Here is a 19686-nt window from a genome sequence, read left to right as displayed (position 1 = left end):
AGTCATTAAAGAAACACACTACACTGTGCAATGAACCAGGTGGGAAATATTTATGACATTTGGTACCAGAGGAAGCTACAGGGGAGAGAAGTCATGCTGAGGTCATTGCTGATCATTTGGTGAACTGGCTAAAAGAGAGAGGAGCAGACCAGATCCTTTTAGCCATAGGAGGTGACAGCACTAATGTGAATACTGGCTGGGAGGGAGGAGTAATGCATTATGTGGAGGCCAAGCTCGGCAGGAAGCTGGTGTGCATTGTCTGTGACCTGCACACGGGGGAGCTGAGTTACCTAGTGACTGCACTGAATGGAAAGACATTAAGCAACAGGTGGTCGGAACCCCAAGGGAAGATGATAGACACTGCCACTGAATTGAAGATCAACCCAAACTTCACGAGGATCACTGTTGGTCCTCCTCTACCCAATCTCTCTCAGGAGGTAGTCAAGGATCTCAGCACAGACCAATCATATGGCAACAAAATCATCAGATCAGGACAGGTCACTCAGGGTCTAGCTCTCCTTGAGATTAGGCCAGTCTGTCACAGTAGGTGGCTCACCACTGCTCTAAGATTCTGCAGATTGTGGATTTCCAAACATGGACTGAAACATCTAACGACAATTGTGGAATTCATAGTGGGAGTCTATATGCCAAACTGGGTCAAGATCAAGTTAAATCATAGCTAGGTGGAGGGTCCCAGGCCTGTACTGTACCAGCTGAAACTGCTCACAAGTCAGACGAAGGTTGTAAGAATAGTGAAGAGATCAGCCTGGTCTGCACACTGAGGCTGTGCTCCAGGCCATGCTGTGCAGTAAAGTCGAGGAGGGAAGCTGTGAAAAGGATACTGGAAATCAGAGGTGAAGGAGAGTGCAGTGTCAGACCCAGGACTCCTGACGTTAACCCAGATACCACCAAACTCTCGGAGCTTATTGAATGGATCTCTGGAGTAACAGCCTCCTCTGACTTGCCCCCTCACCACTGCTGCAATCATGGACTTTCTGGATAGATTAATGGAAGTTCCTGCATGGCCCACCCACACACACACACACACACAGTCAGTAGAGAGGTGTGTGGGGATGACAACTGAAGCGGCACATCATCATCAACATGTTTACTCAAAAGAGAGGAGGGAGGCATACATCAGGGGCCAGGTGGCCAGTAGGGAACTCGTGTCCAGGAACAGGAGCAAGAAAGACATGGCCACCTTGGTAAAATTCAAGAAACCTTTCTAATAATATACCTGAAAAAATGTTATGTACAACAAAAATATGCAAAAATTGCTAATTTTTCATGAATTTCAACTCAAAATATAAGTCGCTAGAAGTGGTCAAATCCGGATTTTGAAGCCACATTTCGATTTAGCACATAAAAATGCACAATTTAGTCACTAGTAGTCCTTGAAACTCTCAACTTTTTTCACTTAGCAATGAGAATCTACCTCGTCTTTACACTGTGGGAATAATCATCTATTATGAAAAATATTTCAAAGTGAGGTGCTTCAGTTTATCGTGAGTAAATGAGTCAGTTGAGAATGAGCCAGTGAAGCAGTTGTGACCCAGTCAGCTCACAGCGCCCCTGACCTCCGTACGGGTTGGACGTAATACCTCTCTCCATGACGCTGTTATTTAATGTTTGTTGTAACTAAGTCAACTTGATTACACGGCCGAGGAAGTGACTGTGGTACTGCCGGAAAAGTGATTGTGGTGGTGCTACTGGGAAAGTGATTGTGGTGGTGTTACCGGAAAAGTGAACTGGTGATTGTGGTGGTACTACCGAGGAAGTGATTGTGGTGGTGTTACCGGAAAAGTGATTGTGGTGGTGTTACTGAGGAAGTGATTGTGGTGGTGCTACCTGGGAAAGTGATTGTGGTGGTGTTACTGAGGAAGTGATTGTGGTGGTGCTACTGAGTGATTGTAATGGTGCTACTGATGGAGTGATTGTAATGGTGCTACTGAGTGATTGTAATGGTGCCACTGAGAGGGGAACATTTATTCCATTATATAACTCCAAATATTATTACATATACTTTTCCTGCCAAAGTAACAGTTCATAGTTAATATAAATTTGACTAATTCACCAGGTATATAGATTACTAATTAAACAGGTGATATAAATTAATAGTCTAAAACGGCTTGTGGGGGGACGTGTAGACCTGTTACCTGTCAGCTGTAGTGAATAATTTCTTGTATTTCATTTCCAATATATACAAACCTATCTCCACAGTGCAATTAGATTAGTATTAACCTGAAAAGAAACGATACAAAGTAATAATTATTTAAAAAAGTGTCATTATTCTTACTTACAGGGTAAATTAAAATTGACGTAAATCAACTGTTTAGTATGAAAAACTATTGAGGCAAAATATCTAACCAAATAATACGAAAATTTACTGTAAATTCTCTATTATTCTTTGATAGGATATTTTTTATGTAGATAAGAGCTGCTATTGGTTACTTGATCGTTTAACAGAAGCGAAATACAGCTCAAATATATGTGATTATCCAATATAAATACTCTATGTATACTCACCATCGTTGATATCGCTATAAAGATGTGTTTTGGGGGAAATAATCACTACTGGCACTAGTTATATGGCACTAAACACACATGACACTTCATCGGCTCTTCTACTCAATTGGTAACTTTCGAGGGATATTAATCTAGGCTTTTTTTATTTAATCTGGTAGTGGATAGATTATATAAAGTTACAAGTTATTTAGAATCACTTAAAACTTCCACCTGGAGGATGAGACCCGGGGGTAAGAACTTAAGATAAATTAAGATTAATAAACTATCTCTATCGAGTCATCCAAACTGACCTTAATTAATAAATATTGAGATAGTTTTTCCCATTTAAATTATATCTATACCCAACATTCAAGTAATAACACTACAGTTCATGAAAATTAACACCCCCCAAAAAATATTTCTCTTCAAACGTCTTGATACTGTAAATAGATACTAAGATTACTAATTTTATCTTTTAATTTAACCATATACTATTGATAAAAACAATTAGACGTCTTTTTCCTAGTTAGCTATGAGTAGTTTGTTAGTTACATGTTAAAACTGATAATTCAATCACTAGAGATCGGCGTTAAGAGTTCTTCTCGAGGCTTTACTGTCTTGGATAATTATTCATATTTATGAAGTCATTGTCGTCTGAAGTCGTGTATGTACTCTTGTGCTAAACCTTTAAAATGAGTGGTGGTGCTGGAGGGTGAGTGGTGGTGATGGAGGGTGAGTGGTAGTGCTGGAGGGTGAGTGGTGGTGCTGGAGGGTGAGTGGTGGTGCTGGAGGGTGAGTGGTGGTGATGGAGGGTGAGTGGTGGTGATGGAGGTGGTGGTGGTGGTGATGGAGAGGTGGTGGTGGTGATGGAGGTGGAGTGGTGGTGGTGATGGAGGGTGAGTGGTGGTGCTGGAGGGTGAGTGGTGGTGATGGAGGGTGGTGGTGGTGATGGTGGGTGAGTGGTGGTGCTGGAGGTGGTGGTGGTGCTGGAGGGTGAGTGAGGTGGTGCTGGAGGGTGAGTGGTGGTGATGGAGGGTGAGTGGTGGTGATGGAGGTGGTGGTGGTGTGGAGGGTGAGTGGTGGTGCTGGGGGTGGTGGTGGTGCTGGAGGGTGGAGTGGTGGTGCTGGAGGGTGGTGGTGGTGCTGGGTGGTGGTGGAGGGGTGGTGGTGGTGGTGGAGGGTGAGTGGTGGTGATGGAGGGTGAGTGGTGGTGATGGAGGGTGAGTGGTGGTGATGGAGGGTGAGTGGTGGTGATGGTGGTGCTACTGTGGAGGAAGTGATTAAGGAATTTGTAGTTTCTAAGATAGTACAGTAGTAATTTGTTTAGGGAGTTAATTTACTATAATAGGTAATTTGGTATTATTTTACTTTCGGACATAGTGCCCCCGAAAGTTATAAACTACTTAAACATTTAGATCTTGCTGTTGTGACAATTGAGAGGGTTTGGCGTGACTTAAAGGAGTGGATTAAAAGGCCTGGTATCTGGAAACACTTCCTGAAGCAATACATAGCAAGATATATATTCATTCATGATTCTTCTGGAAATGTCCTTCATAAATTCTTGGAAGAAGCTGCCCGCCTATACCCCCCGTTAAGTGAGAATCAACGTCAGCAATCGGGCCAATAAGGTAAGAAATAGGTGATTCTATCATATGGTGAGAGTCAGTTAAGTTAAGTTAAGTTAGGTTAGGTTTGGTTTTTGTTTTTCTAGTGTTTTTTGGGTATTTTTTAGTCGGTGTGACAATGCAAATTTACCTGATTTTCTCAAAGGAAGCAGCCTGGGTATGATTTTAATTTCATTGACCAGTCTCACAATGGCCGTGGTGGAGTATGGTTGTCGTTTGTGCTCCTACGATTAAGTTTAGTGCCGAGTTTTACGAGAAAGATGACCATTCTATCCAATTCTTGCATATCCCTGGTCCTTCCACTTCTAACTCGGGGCATTGTACTTTCGGACATGACGCCCTGCAAAGCTTTTAACTACAGGCATCCCCCGCGTTATGGAACCCCGGGGCAACGTTAAGGTAGGACTGGGTGTACTAAGCTCTTCCTTACATTCCTTTAATACTCTGGCAAATATCTCATCGGTACCTGGCGACTTCTTAGGTTTACTAACATCGTTACTAGTCACTACTATCTTGCTTGATTTATTTTCTTCATTATTTCTGTATATAGTCGGTGCCTCGGGTATCATGTTTAAATTTTTGGTGGTGAAAACTGTTGTAAAATATCTTCAGATTATTGCTCAGTTCTCTGTCGTTAGCCTGCCAGTATCTGACTGTATTGGTCCAATATTGTCACGTGTTTTAGTGTGATACATTTGGAAGAACCTCTTGGTGTTTGACTTTGCCTCCCTTACTACCTTCAGTTCTTTGCTTTTCTTATCTCAGTCTTAACCCTACTGGCCAATTCCTTATAATAATCTAGGAGGTAAACTTCAGCCGTTCTTTGTCCAATAATATTCTTTAAACAATTATGTATCCATTTGGAGTCATTGTTATTTGATCTGTGTTTTTTGTATGGTATGTTTTGCCTTTGTGTATTAAGTAACTCGTTATTTAAATTGTTGTGGAACTTGTCAACCTCAGATCTCGTGATGTCACCAGGTAAAGTGAGGTCGCCCTCCGGGTACATTGTGTGAGGTCATATAATTCACTGCTTGGTTTTGGGACCACTTCTGTTTACAGTCTACACCATTAGTCTTGCATCTCTGCTGGATGTCCGTAGATGCTCGGGGTGTTGGCTACCGTTTCTATGCTGATGATAATGAAATCCTTAATGTCTGATACGTATTAAGATTGGGATGGCTTTGAGAAAACTTGGACTGAATAATCGCAGAACCAAGATTATCGTCATCCAGGGAAATATGAAGGGAGAAGACACAGATGATTGGGCTCCTTTATACAGTACTTTGGGGAAATGTAATTCAGTCCTGTTGATTATGTTCATAATCTTGGAGAGTAATGTGACTCAAAAATTAATATAAAATAGCATATAAATTCAGTAGTTGCAACTTTCATATTCAAATTCTATAGTACAGTTCAGTATGTTGTTAATCACTCATTTGGATTGTCAATGTATTGTGACTATAATATTTTTCGAGTATTTTAGCCAATAAAATTACCAATAGTATTATGGTAGTTGCTCAAAGTGGAGAAGGCTTTGAAAGAGAGGGAAAATGTGGGGTAAAATAATAAAAAGAACAATAAAAAACCTTTGAAGACCTGACCTAACCCAACCTATAAAGCACGCACAGCACCTTATTGTTGATTTTGGTGTTTAATGTGTTGGTTAAGTTTTCCGTGTTCAGGTGAGGCGGGGATCCATAAACTTGAAAATGGTTTCTAACCTTTTTATACATTAAGGAAGGTTAGGTTAGGTTTTCAAAGGTTTGCTTAGTGTTATTTTTAGTATTTTACCCCACATTTTCCATCTACTTCAAAGCCCTGTCCACTTGTTGGGAATTAGGGAGGTTTTATAGTTTAAAATCCTCAAAAAATATAAATTTGTGCCGGAAACACCAGTGAAGAAAACTGATTCCTAGGTAAAAAAGAATTCTAGTAATATGGTAAAGAATCCAAAATGCCTATTGGGATAAAAACGAATATTAACTGAAGTATTTCCCCTGATGTATCCTCTATAACAGGTCATAACCATACTGTACTTCTCTTGTTATAAGGTGGAGGAGATGGTTAGCACCAGAAATAACTTAAGGAATTGTACCAAAATTTCTGGAGATACTGTTTACATGACCCTGACCCTGAACACGGACACGACAATGCACGGAACCTAACAGAACCTGACCTGACCTAAACTAAACTAAACTAACCTAACCTAACCTTAGCTTCCTAACCTTACCTAACTTCCTAACCTGTGCATTGTCGTTTTGCTTTTTTAACTTATTATCAGCCAAACATCACCCAAACATATTTGTATACTGTATTTTGTTAATATTTTCCACAGTTGTTAATTGGACAATATTAACTAAGGAAACCGATGCGACAACTTTTTACAGTATTATATTATTATTGGTTATTACATTTCCAGGAAGCTTCAAGGACCAGCAACACATTTCAGTATGACCAGTACAGACTCAACCATACACACTGTCCAGACCTATACAGTATATTATGACGGCACCAATGACAACTGATGAAACACAGTTGATCTGTGGGAGGTGAGTCTTACTGTTATTTCACATGTTTTCATTAGGTGTATAAGCTGAGTCTAATACAGTACTTGTGTTTTCCTTTGAGACTGTTTTTACCTTATTTACCTAATGGCCACCCAGTAAAGGTGGCCATGCCAAGGGATGGAAACCAGTGGGTTATGTAAGATCCTGCATTGTTCTTTTAGTATAATGACCTGTGGGTATAATATTTATTAGTCAGTGATGATGATTATAAATCTTATTATTAATAACCATATGGTTGACAATCCCTTATCCGAAATCCTTGGGGTCAGCTGTATTTCTGATTTTGGAATGGTTAGGTTAAGGAATTTTATTTATTTATTCATTTTTATTTTATTTATATTTTATTTCTTACAGGGAGCAGACCACCGGGGCACAGGTCACCGACCCACATTGGGGCCTGGGGGCGAAAATGTAACAACAATAATAATAATAATTCATAGGTCTAGGTCGTCTTTCTCACTTTGATCTTTTTTCATTCTTGTATTTCTTCATTATTATTATTATTATTATTATTATTATTATTATTATTATTACTATTACTATTACTATTATTACTATTATTTCTACATTTTTGCCCCTCTGGCCCTGATGTGTATCAGTGACCTGTGCCCGGGTGAGCTAATCCCTGTTACCTGTATGACAAATAAAAACAAAAAAAAAATAAACTGTTTTGCTCCACTTAAAAACTTTCTGTTTCTGAGTTTTGGATAAGGGATTGTCGACCTATCATGAGAAATGGTTAGGTTATATGACATTAATGATGGCATTGATGATGAGAATGATAATGACAATGATAATAATAACAATGTTTTTTATCCCCCCCACCCCCTCATGTGTGTGAAGATAAGGAAACCTCAAGAGCACAATACACAGAAGTCTTGGAAGAACTCTGAAGAAAACAGTACGAGACATACCAAAAGGTGGGTAACTGACGTATTTTCATTATCTAGTAAAATGACCTGCTGATTTCATAACCATATTATTGATAACCATATCATGAGAAACTATTAGGTTTATGACTATTGATGGTGACATTGATGATGTGAATGATAATCGGAGATATATGATAGAAGTATTTAAGTGGGTGAAAGGAATCAATGAAGGAGATATAGATAAAGTTCTTATAATATCCGAGCAGGATAGGACTCGGAGCAACGGATTTAAGTTGGATAAGTTTAGGTTTAGGAAGGAACTGGTTCACAAATAGGGTGGTGGACGAGTGGAACAAGCTTAGCAACTTTGTAGTAAGTGCTGGAACGCTGGAAAGTTTTAAAAGGAGGCTAGATAGATTCATGGATGATAGAGAGTGGTAGTAACTCTCAACAGGAGCTGCCATGCACAGGCCAACCAGCCTATTGCAGACTCCTTATTTTCTTATATACTTATGATTTTGTCAAGGGTATTTTGTAGTCCAATACTGTTCTTGATTCCACAGCTTGTGTTGGCAGACTGTTCCATAGGTCTACCAGCCTCTGTGTAAAGAAGTATTTCCTTATATTTGGTCTACGTGTTAACTTGGCCAGCTTGTAGTTATGTCCCCTCGTGTTGGTGGTGCAGGACATCACAATGACATGTCCCGGGTTCATGTTTTCATCACTTTCAGGATTATGAATGTTTCATTGAGATCTGCCCCATTGTGGCATGTCTGAAGGGTTGTTAGTCCTAAGGCCCTCGGTCTACTTAGATAATCAAGATGATATAAGGGCGGGGTTGGGTTTTCCTTGTCTCTTTCTTTTCTTTTCCTTATTCTTTCTTTTTCTCCATGAGTTCTGTCTAATTATTTAATTTCCTATAGTTACTCCATAACCTCTGACCTTTGTTAGCATGGTGAGGGTTACGGCACATGGGTTCTGTAATTCTGGTCTCAAGTTATTGGACAAGAATAAAGGCAGATACTGAGGGAAAATGATGCCCCTAACATGCTCTAAAAATGGTTTATTAATATGATATTAAATTTGGTTAAAAATGTCATTAACATACAACTCCTTGGCTTTACTCATCTGTAATTCCAATTAAATAGTCTTGCTTCTTACATCATGACTGGTTGTACATTTAAAAGAACACACCACATGACAAGCAAAGACAGACGATATTTACGTTAAATGAATTCTTTCACTGGGTAAATGACAATTTCACTGTTAAGACATAAACACTGATATTCACAAAATTCACTGAGTTAAGCAGACTTAATATGGCGGGCAGAGACGTACACATACCTGAGATAATGATGGAGAAGCGTCAGAGGAGTGACGCTCTCCTCGCGCACGAGTTTACATTCGGCTAACTGGCAACTCAGGCCTGTGCGGTACACATGCCAGAAAGACTTATAACGCATTGACAGAAATTACGTTCAGCTCGGTTCCTGTACATTTAACTATGAAAATCAATGCCATGATTCAAGTGAATTTCTTATGTCTATTTTTATAAACTAATCAGCGATTGAGCTTGCCAGGAAAAAGTGAAATAGGCATCAAATACACACGCTGTTAACATTAGTTTCACAAACTCAGCGGGATTTCTAGACAAGGAGCCTCTATGGGTATAGGTTGAAATCTTGGAGATAAGAAGTTTGACATGTTCTTTTCAGGTGATTAATGACTTTCCTAAATAAACAACTGACAATAATCAAACTGTAAATATCAGATTTTCTGATGTTTAGGTATCAAAATAATCTAACTTCAATACCAATTGGAAACTCATGGCTATCCCCAAGGACGACATCATGAGATGCCATTCATACAGGCAGACTCGACTCTCACTTACTTGACTACTGTTATTAACAATAGAGACAGTTGAAGCTTTCAACATCACTCACACAGGATCTTGAATGCTTTAAATGTAATCAAACATATCTAAGTTGACTCAAAACAATGGTGTTCTCTCTCACATTCAAATTTACTTTATAGAGAAGTTGGTTTCTGGAAGTCAGAGAAAATGGACGACACCTAAGCTAGGGAAAACGTGTTTCTTCCTAGGGATAACTCCCCAGTTTCCACATGTTTTGCAGGCGTGGAGCATAATATGAATCATCAGGTTTCAAACAGACCAGCCGTGCCATTGTGACCATGACAATGACATACAGTAGTTCAGGAATCATCTTAGTCGCAATGTGTTGTTAGGTCTTTCTGGAGGTAAGGTTTCCATGCCTGTATACATAAACCCAGGCTGGTACATACCTGAGGTTAGTACAGTTGATGGATCATTTTCTTGGTATTCAAATGTACGCTTTATAATTCCTGTATATTGGTTGGCTTTCCTCACTGCTGCCACCCCTTGTTACGTCGCCTTCAGTGGATGATCTATCGCAACACCAAGCTCTTTCTCCTTATTGACAGTTTCAAGGAAAATGTTGTTAACAAAGTAGTTATGATTTGGGTTGTTGTCTCCTACATGCAGTCTTGCATTGTTAAAGATCTTTTGCCACTCTCAAAACCATTTGAACAGCTTATACAAATCTTAACAAAGTTACATCATCATCTTGACTTGCTGTCTACTCAAATATCTTTGTCGTCTACACTCTTGATAATGTGTCTCGATATATTTCATCTTTGTTGTTTATGTGCATCTCAAACAGGCTGGGTTGAAGGATAGAGCCTTGTGCTACACCACTATGAACCTTTTTCCATTCCTAATGTACACCAATAATGACTGCCCTTTGTCTCCTATCTTTGAATTAGTTGTTAATCCACTTCCAAATTTTGCCTGTGAGTCTTTGTGGCTAGATTTTAGAGGCTAACCGTGGATGTGAGACTTTGTCAAATGCCCTAGAGAAATCCACATACATCCATGGTCAAAAAGTTTGTTCAACCCCAAATGAAATGAAACCGCACACTCGCATCAGACGACAGACAGTCAGGGTAAATCGAGTCAGAGACTCATTCCTTTTGACTGACTGTACAACACATCCACTGGTAGACCTTGGTCCATGTGGCCTGCTAATGCTTCAAGGAAAGTGAGCAAGTTTGTCAAGCAGAATATTCTCTTCATGAAACCATGTTGTGATGCATTGATTAAACTGTACTCAGTCAGTTGTTGGATGATCAGGGTGTCTACTTGTCTGGAAATGGCTGGAAAACCTGGAAATAGTCAGGGAATTTTTATGTGAATTCAGTTCAACTTTAAAATATTGTTATTTTGACAGCAATCTTACCATAAATTAATGCTGTATTGTATAATAGGTAAATAATTTAATTTTTAGACGCAAATTCCAGTAAATAGACCACTCCAATAAGTGAATTGTTTGTGTACCTACAGTATTATATAGCATGTTAGTGATCAAATAACCAAATATTACAGTTATACCTACTAATTCTGCAATGAGTATTGTCAGAGATGAATTGTTCTTATAATTAAGTTACTTTATTAAGTGGATTATTCCACATATTAATCATGAGCCATAGGTGGATCAGGAGTGTGATTTTTCATTTTTTGCCGGATTTCCATCTTCTTTTGGAACGTCCAATTCGACCCACGTGAATCTCACAAATCCAAGGAGAAAAATATAGAAGGGGGCTGTGTCAAGGTCTTGGCCGATGTTCATCACTAGGCTTAGGGTGCGTCTTTAAGAGGTCGTCAATTTCTTGATTAATATCATTTGTATCAACTTCAAATTTACCAATAGTTTATACATACAGTAAACCCTCGATAATTCGGCACATATGGGGTTCTGGCCTTGTCGAGTTATCCCATAGTCCAACTTATCGAGACACTTTCTCCTCCTACAAAAACACAACAATAAAAAATGTATCGACCCAGATATGTGTAGTACAGGTAATTACTAAATGTAAAAAGGTAACACTTACTGTAGGTGATACAGAGGTATGGTAGGTGATGTAGATGGTCAGATATGCAGAGATTTTCCCAGATAATTTTTTTATCTTGACATTTCCCGAGTTACACCAATACATTCCCAGACCATATCCATACCCAGTTATATGAAATGCCGAGTTATTGAGGGTTTACTGTATTATTGAAAACCTCAAAATTTGTTACAGTTAACCCTCACTTTACGGTCCCACATTCCGCGTTTCCACGTTTACGCGGTGCCCTGCCGGAACCCAGGATGCTCACATTCCGCGGTGCGTGTACCCCTTTACGCGGAGAGCGGCTGGCGAGCCGCGCCATTTTTGGATCCAAACCTCCCGCCATCCGCCATGTTGTGTAAGCTGCGCGAACATGGTGCGCACAAGGTCGCCCAGTCATCAAAACATTACCAGTTCTTCACCCGCCACCCACCACAGCCGGCCCAAGTCAGTGATAGTGATAATTATGGTGAGGATATGGACTTATATGGACTTTGGGGAGTTTGACAAAGAGGCCCTGCAAGCCTCTGTGGTGGATAGTGATACAATTGATACAAGTGACACAGGTGAGGGCCAATAATCTGCCCTCTGCCTCGGAACCAACCGCCCATCCCCGTGTGCCCAGCCATTTTTTCTACTAATGTAAGTGTTAAAAAACCTAATATTATTGATATTTCTAATTGCTGAATTGTGTGTGGCTTACTCATCATAAAGTTAAGATAATATTTTTACATACCATAGTTGTGTGTCGCCAAAAGTGGAGCTGTGATCGGCCCGACTCCATTTCAATTAATCCCATATGTTATGTTATTCACTTTACGCTTCATGCGGTAATTGGAAATAGCATTAATCAAGAAGTGAGGGTTAACTGTATTATCGTAATAAAATACCAATTAAAGTACAGTATTACCCCGCTTTACACGGTTTCACTTTCCGCGATTTCTCATTTACGCTGTGCCTTGCCAGAACCGGACTTTCACTTTCCGCCGTGCATCTACTCATATACGCGTGAAGTATAATTATTTTTTTTATTTAGCTCATAAAATTCATACAAATTACCCGGCCAGAATATAATTTACATTGCTGGAATTCTTACAATATGATGATCATTTTGAATATAAACATCATGGATTTTGCATTAGACATACAAATTTTAGATACAAATTTTAGATCTAATGTAATAATTTGGTTTACACAAAGCAAATATTTTATCTTTTGTGCAAAATATATGAAGTTTACATTCAAAATATTCCCTGACCTGCAAGGAATCCAGAAATGTCAATTATATTATCCTAACTTTAGTCTGAGGTATTATTTATTACTAAAAGTTAAAATCTAGTTTTTTCACCCAACATTTCTCTGGTAGGGAGGGAAGGTGGGGGGTGGGGTGGGAGGGTTGGGACGGACCGACCCAGCTGGTGTGAGTGTGAGGAGGGGGGGAGGCAAGGTGGGGTACTTTCATTGACAGATAGTGTTGTGAAGAATATTTTTATTTTTTTTATCAACTGAAGATATTTGTTTTAGCTCATAAAATTCATACAAATTACTCGACCAGAATATAATTTACATTGCTGGAATTCTTACAATATGATGATCATTTTGAATATAAACATCATGGATTTTGCATTAGACATACAAATTTTAGATTTAATGTAATAATTTGGTTTACACAAAGCAAATATTTTATCTTTTATGCAAAATATATGAAGTTTACATTCAAAATATTCCCTGACCTGCAAGGAATCCAGAAATGTCAATTATATTATCCTAACTTTAGTCTGAGGTATTATTTATTACTAAACGTTAAAATCTAGTGGTTTCACCCAAACATTTCTCAGAGAGGTAGGAGCTAGTGAGCTGGGAAGAGGGGGGGGGGGGATTTGAGTTCATTATTTGAATGGACATAAACCTGGCGACTGTATTTCTCTTAAATATTAATTGTGTGAGCATACCATCATAAAATTTAGATGTTATTTTTACTACAACATAGGTATTGTGTCAGAAAAGTGGAGTTTGGGGGTCGGGCCAGTTCTGTTGTTCACTTTACGCGGTTTTCACTTTCCACAATTGACCACGTAAATCAGGGTACTTCTGTACCTGGAAGTTTTCAAATTTACACTTGGGAAAACTTGGAAAAGCCAGGGAATATTGTTTTGTCTGGCCAGTAGACACTGATGATGGTGTCCCTCATAATTTTCTCTAGAGTTTACAGATACAATACAATTACTTTTATCCAAACTCATCGGGACCAATGATGGTTCAGTGTGCCTCTAATATTATGTAGTAATTAACATTTGGCCATAATTCAGTTTAATGTCTTGCTGGGAAGGGATGAGGTGGCACATTGCCTTTGTTACATATAATAAATCTATAAAAGTTGTGGAATAATCATTACAGTACAGTATATACTGGAATACAGTTCAACCTTTAAGGATAAAATATTTATACTGTACAATAAGTTGATGGTTGAACTACTGTTCTGTATATACTCATTATTTGAAGGATCATTTACAGTGAACTATAGTACAGTGCATGCTGGTGGTAGACTAACCTTATCAGTAAGCTCCTTTATCCTGGGCTTGTCGACCTACCCCAAGATTCTTTGTTGCTACTTGAAGAACAGAACCTTAATTACTATATATGGTGCTTTAAGGCTACAGCTTCCTTATACAAATGAAGATTTACAAATACAGTAATTTTCTTTTCATTTGTATCTGTTAAGACCTTGTTGCCAAGGTGAACTTATTACTGGAGCCATATCCCTCAGCCCTCTCCCTACCAGGTAGAGCTGTGAGGCGTTGTGGTTATTTTTCAACTCGTTATTCCAGGTATTTATACTGTACATAAGTTTCTTCATTTTATTTTTACACATTGACACGCACACACAATTCTACATACATATCATGAAAAATAAATAAATAAAGATCTGCCACTAACCCCCTGTGAGGCTGATTCAACCTATTAAATCACATCAAATAGATTCAGGTAACCCCATTTCATTGAGCTTATCATTACTGGTTACTGTCAGGTGTTCCTTAACATACAGTGTCATGATCGTGATAACGGCTCACCTGAAAACCTTAAGGATTCATATTACGCTCAAACGTCCACAAAACCTTCTGAGTCCCCCAGTGGAAACGTCCCCCGTTTTCTCTGTTTCCCCGTCTTTGTTTGTAGGGAACTTTGAATATAATCCACGGATTTCGTAGCAGACGCTGTATGTTGGGACCTGTTGCCATCCAACTCTTTGTAATCAATTTAATTTTGCTTTTGATAGCTGAGTCAGAGCATTGTTAGTGAAGATAATAGTAGGGAATGAAACTGAGTTTATAGTCTCATTTCAACGTCAGAGTGTACAGTAAATTGATTCATCGGAATAGAAGTAGGTGGACTCCCTGGCCTATTTTGAGTGAGGGCGCCGCGGGCATTTCTACCGTTAGTGAGTGCCCGTCCCTTCATCCATACAGGTATGCCATTCCACTCTGTGTTGTAATTCGCCCTTCTTTAAGTGATTTGACCCAATTAATAGTTGATTGTGCAAGTGTTACAGTAACGTAGTTGATATGCTCTGAGTGAAGTCATATTTACGTCTTTGACGTCCCCTGAAACGTGATGTTGTTGTCACCGTTAGTGAGTGCCCGTCCCTTCATCCATACAGGTCCCTAACGCAGCCTAGGCCGTGTCTGTAGCGTGGATGTTGTATCCACTATGTCTGGGGAGATGTCCGAGGTCCATTAGGATCAGTTACCTTCGTGAGACCCGGCCGTCAGACACTTCAGACTACCTATGGCCCCCATAGCTGGCTCGTCTGGCCCTAACGCTTGGCCTGCGAGGTGACCCCGGATCACCAAGTCACACACCACTACCAGCCCCCATCATTGGTGGATGAGTGGCTAACTCCGTAGGGCTATTTGTGTGGTGGAATTAATCCACTGGGATCTTCAGAGTTCGTCGGAAAGTACTCCATGGTGGCTGGACCCCATGGCTGTTGCTTGAGTATCACCCCTGACGACTGAGTGTTGTAGTGGCACTTGCCCCTGTTCTTTAGGGTGCTAAGTGATTATAAGAGTTATGTGTTATTGAGTATGTCCACCCAGTCGTGGTGTGAGTATGTTGAGCCTGAGGGCATAGTACCAGATTTCGTCTGTTGGTACATATATATTCTTTCTCCTATCTCCATATTAATGTTTAAATAAATTTTGTATTTTGTATATTGTGTCTATTATTTACCTACAGTATTTACCGTTATTTCTTCCCTATTACTTGATACTATCATTACATATACCCACGAGCCTCCTCTCGTCACGCTACCAATGGTAATAAGTATGAGAGTAAAAGGAATTGTTACTGGCACACAGAGGCCCTCATAAATGGTGGCAGTAGTGGCCCTCATAACAGTATAGTAGTACACCACCACCTCTTGTAGCCCTGTCCTGTCCTTACTGAATGGTGAGTGATAACCTGGTCAAAAAAACTCACCTGCAACACATCTTTTCAACCCCAGGACTCTCTGATCACCATAATGTCTGGCTGTTTTGTATCCACCCAATAGTTGTCTTATTAACTAGACTTGTGTCATTCTTGTACCAACACTTATTGGCTCATTTTCTAATATTGTCCTCTATGAAAGTTGTGAGCCTTAAGGGTTAGTAGAATTACTGCCTTGTTAAACTTGAGGTTTAGTTCTCACTGAGTTACTAGTATTACTTAAAGATGTTAGTAGCTCACTTCCTGCCTCTACTGGTGGTAGGACTGGAACATTATTTCAGAATCCTCATCTTGCTGTCTCCTGACTACTTGGTCTCTTCTGGTCTTTAGTTGAACATTCTCATTGTGGATCACTAATTCTTTCATTTTTTTCTCTGAGGTCTTTGTTGTTTTATTGTTAGTTAATTATCAGGTCCAGTTTGATGTGGCCATTATTGTGTTGTGTGTCTTCATTAAGGTATCCCTCACTGTCTCTTCTCCCCAGGTTCTTTATAATAAGGTTGTGTCTTTGTTTATAGATAATTGTTCTCAAGACATGTTGTGTTAGTCAGTCACATGGGTGTTGTCCCTACACTTATTGTCTTATTTGTTGCTTTAGTTTACTGTATCTTGTTATTTATCTCACTTATCTACAGTACTGTTTCATGATACTCTACACTACACTATCCTTTTTGTGTTAGTGTGTGTCTGTGTATGTGTATTAGTGTAAAAGTGTTTACTTTTATCCTCTTCACCACTGATAGGCTCGTTAGCCGCTTGGGCGATCGATTATGTCTCTGTTACGCACTGTTAGCAAGTACTGGGCATGCACTGGATCCTGAATGTACCTGAACCTGCTCCAGTGTTGGTTAAGTCTGGTCTTGAAAGAGCTCACACTCGGTGCCGTCACAACACTGGCAGATTGTTCCAAAAGTTCACAACCCTCACTCTGAAAAAGTTACCCCTCACAGTTTTCTAGACTTGCAGCTTCTTTAACCTTGAGCTGTGACCCCTTGTGGGGCGAGCTTCCGCCAGCTCCAAGTAAGGACACTCGACTGAGTAGTGCTCCTTGAGATGCTTGTACACCTCAATTAGATCTCCTCTTGCCCGTCTGTAGTATAAGCTAGGCTAGTTCAGGCGCTCCAATCTCTCAGGGTAGCTGAGGTGCCGAAGTGCAGGCACCAGTCTGGTGGCCCTCCTTTGGACATTTTCAACCAAATGACAGTCCCTAGCATATCTCGGGGACCAGACGGGGTGACAGAACTCCAGACGGGGAAACACTTTACTCTTGAAGATCGTTACGAGAGATGGACTGTCTAGATATCTGAACGACCTTCTTATATGACCTAGTGATTTAGTTGCCTGATTTACCTTCTTCTCGCAATGGCCCGAGAACTGCAGTTTGTGTTTTAGTGTACATACAGTAAGAGCATAACACCTGTGGTAATCTGATATACCATCCCAGGTGTGCCACAAGAAATAATGATCATAAGTTATTGCCAAAACTCAACTCAAAATTAACTCAACGTAGATTGTAAATACATAAGCGTTTCTCAGTCTCATACTTTGTTTCTCTTTTAAGTATATTAATAATGGTCAGAGAAAGAGTTCGGTTTCCTGTTGAAACAAGAATCTGATTTGGGTGCCATTGGTTGATTCATTACCATCAATGGAAGCACCTCAATTATGATACACAACTTTACAAATACTGTTTTTTTTTGTTTTTCTACTTGTAGCTTAGTTTCACTTGAGGTAATTAGACTTTTATTGAAGTAGTTTTGAAGAAAACTACTTTGTACAAGTTCTTATTTTTATGTAGTAGCAGTGCATTACTTTATCTGAAGTAATATTTTCAGGTACTTTCTCCATCACTGCCTAAAGTGGACCTGAATTTAGTTGGACCTGATGTGAATTAGTCTAAAGTGGGCTGGACCTAAAGTTAATTGGACCTGCAGTGAACTAGACCTGAAGTTAACTGGGCCTACAGGACTATCTGGTAATTATATAATATTGTTCTGGTAGTTTGATTATCATGAAGGTAGTACAGGCATTACCCAGTCTATAAGAGATTTGTGTTGCTGAAAAACCTTTAGTAGATCAGATCAATTATCCCATATACTCCCATTATAAAAGCTGAGATAGTTTTCTAGGATGAAAATACTTCCCCAGAATGTCTTTAAAGTTATACAGGAGCTCCTATACTGATGAATGAGTTATGTTCCTGATGCTTGATGATACAGGAGCTCCTATACTGATGAATGAGTTATGTTCCTGATGCTTGATGATGCAGGAGCTCCTATACTGATGAATGAGTTATGTTCCTGATGCTTGATGATACAGGAGCTCCTATACTGATGAATGAGTTATGTTCCTGATGCTTGATGATGCAGGAGCTCTGATACTGATGAATGAGTTATGTTCCTGATGCTTGATGATGCAGGAGCTCCTATACTGATGAATGAGTTATGTTCCTGATGCTTGATGATGCAGGAGCTCCTATACTGATGAATGAGTTATGTTCCTGATGCTTGATGATGCAGGAGCTCCTATACTGATGAATGAGTTATGTTCCTGATGCTTGATGATGCAGGAGCTCCTATACTGATGAATGAGTTATGTTCCTGATGCTTGATGATGCAGGAGCTCCTATACTGATGAATGAGTTATGTTCCTGATGCTTGATGATGCAGGAGCTCCTATACTGATGAATGAGTTATGTTCCTGATGCTTGATGATGCAGGAGCTCCTATACTGATGAATGAGTTATGTTCCTGATGCTTGATGATGCAGAAGCTCCTATACTGATGAATGAGTTATGTTCTGATGAGGAGCTCTATACTGATGAATAGTAATGTTCCTGATGTGATGATGCAGGAGCTCCTATACTGATGAATGAGTTATGTTCCTGATGCTTGATGATGCAGGAGCTCCTATACTGATGAATGAGTTTGTTCCTGATGCTTGATACAGGAGCTCCTATACTGATGATAGTTATGTTCTGATGCTTGATGATGCAGGAGCCTATACTGATGAATGAGTTATGTTCCTGATGCTTGATGATGCAGGAGCTCCTATACTGATGAATGAGTTATGTTCCTGATGCTTGATGATGCAGGAGCTCCTATACTGATGAATGAGTTATGTTCCTGATGCTTGATGATGCAGGAGCTCTGCTACTGATGAATGAGTTATGTTCCTGATGCTTGATGATGCAGGAGCTCCTATACTGATGAATGAGTTATGTTCCTGAGGGTATATATGTAGCAAAGCACAAAGCAGGGATATGACCCACACTTGTAGTTTTCTCTCCTTTATTTACTCTAGAAATCACCTGAGGAAGGAAAGGCTGGGACCTAGATCATTTAAATGGTGGCCATCATAGGCGGAAGTTTGCTGTAGGGACGTTGAACAAAACCCTCATTAAGGGTGGGGGGCCGTGTACATGGGACCCCCCCCTATACATCAATTTATTTGGTTTCAAAGATAACAAGTGCAGTCCAGGAAGCAGTTGTTGAGACTCGAGAAGAGTTATAATTTGTTAAAGTGTTTTGAAATGATGGATTTAGTGTTGAATAGAGAAAAGGTGTTTTAAGAATTGTTTACTATATTCTTTTCCTCGTTTGTAGTTTGTCTAACATACTGACGGTACTGGAGCATATCACCATAAGAACATTATAAATGTCTGTAATGTTTCATTTCTGAGAGAATCACTAAATA

The 19686-nt window shown here is 39.6% G+C and overlaps 1 long non-coding RNA gene across 4 annotated transcripts; it reads left to right on the top strand.

Moving 5' to 3' along the window:
• Positions 1-3968: 3968 nt before the first annotated feature.
• LOC121879793 lies at positions 3969-17959 on the top strand. 4 transcript variants are annotated; one of them, XR_006091424.1, is made up of 4 exons: positions 3969-4133; positions 6553-6682; positions 7544-7620; positions 17826-17959. It is a non-coding gene; the product is annotated as an uncharacterized LOC121879793 (long non-coding RNA). The 4 variants fall into 4 exon arrangements; XR_006091422.1 differs by lacking the exon at positions 3969-4133 and adding an exon at positions 4391-4529; XR_006091425.1 differs by lacking the exon at positions 3969-4133 and adding an exon at positions 5069-5111.
• The last annotated feature ends 1727 nt before the right edge of the window (positions 17960-19686 follow it).

The sequence above is a fragment of the Homarus americanus genome, unplaced genomic scaffold, assembly GCF_018991925.1.
Source record: "Homarus americanus isolate GMGI-L3 unplaced genomic scaffold, GMGI_Hamer_2.0 scaffold42643, whole genome shotgun sequence".
In the NCBI taxonomy this organism is placed as follows: domain Eukaryota; kingdom Metazoa; phylum Arthropoda; class Malacostraca; order Decapoda; family Nephropidae; genus Homarus; species Homarus americanus.
This window is presented reverse-complemented; position numbering and strand designations above follow the sequence as displayed.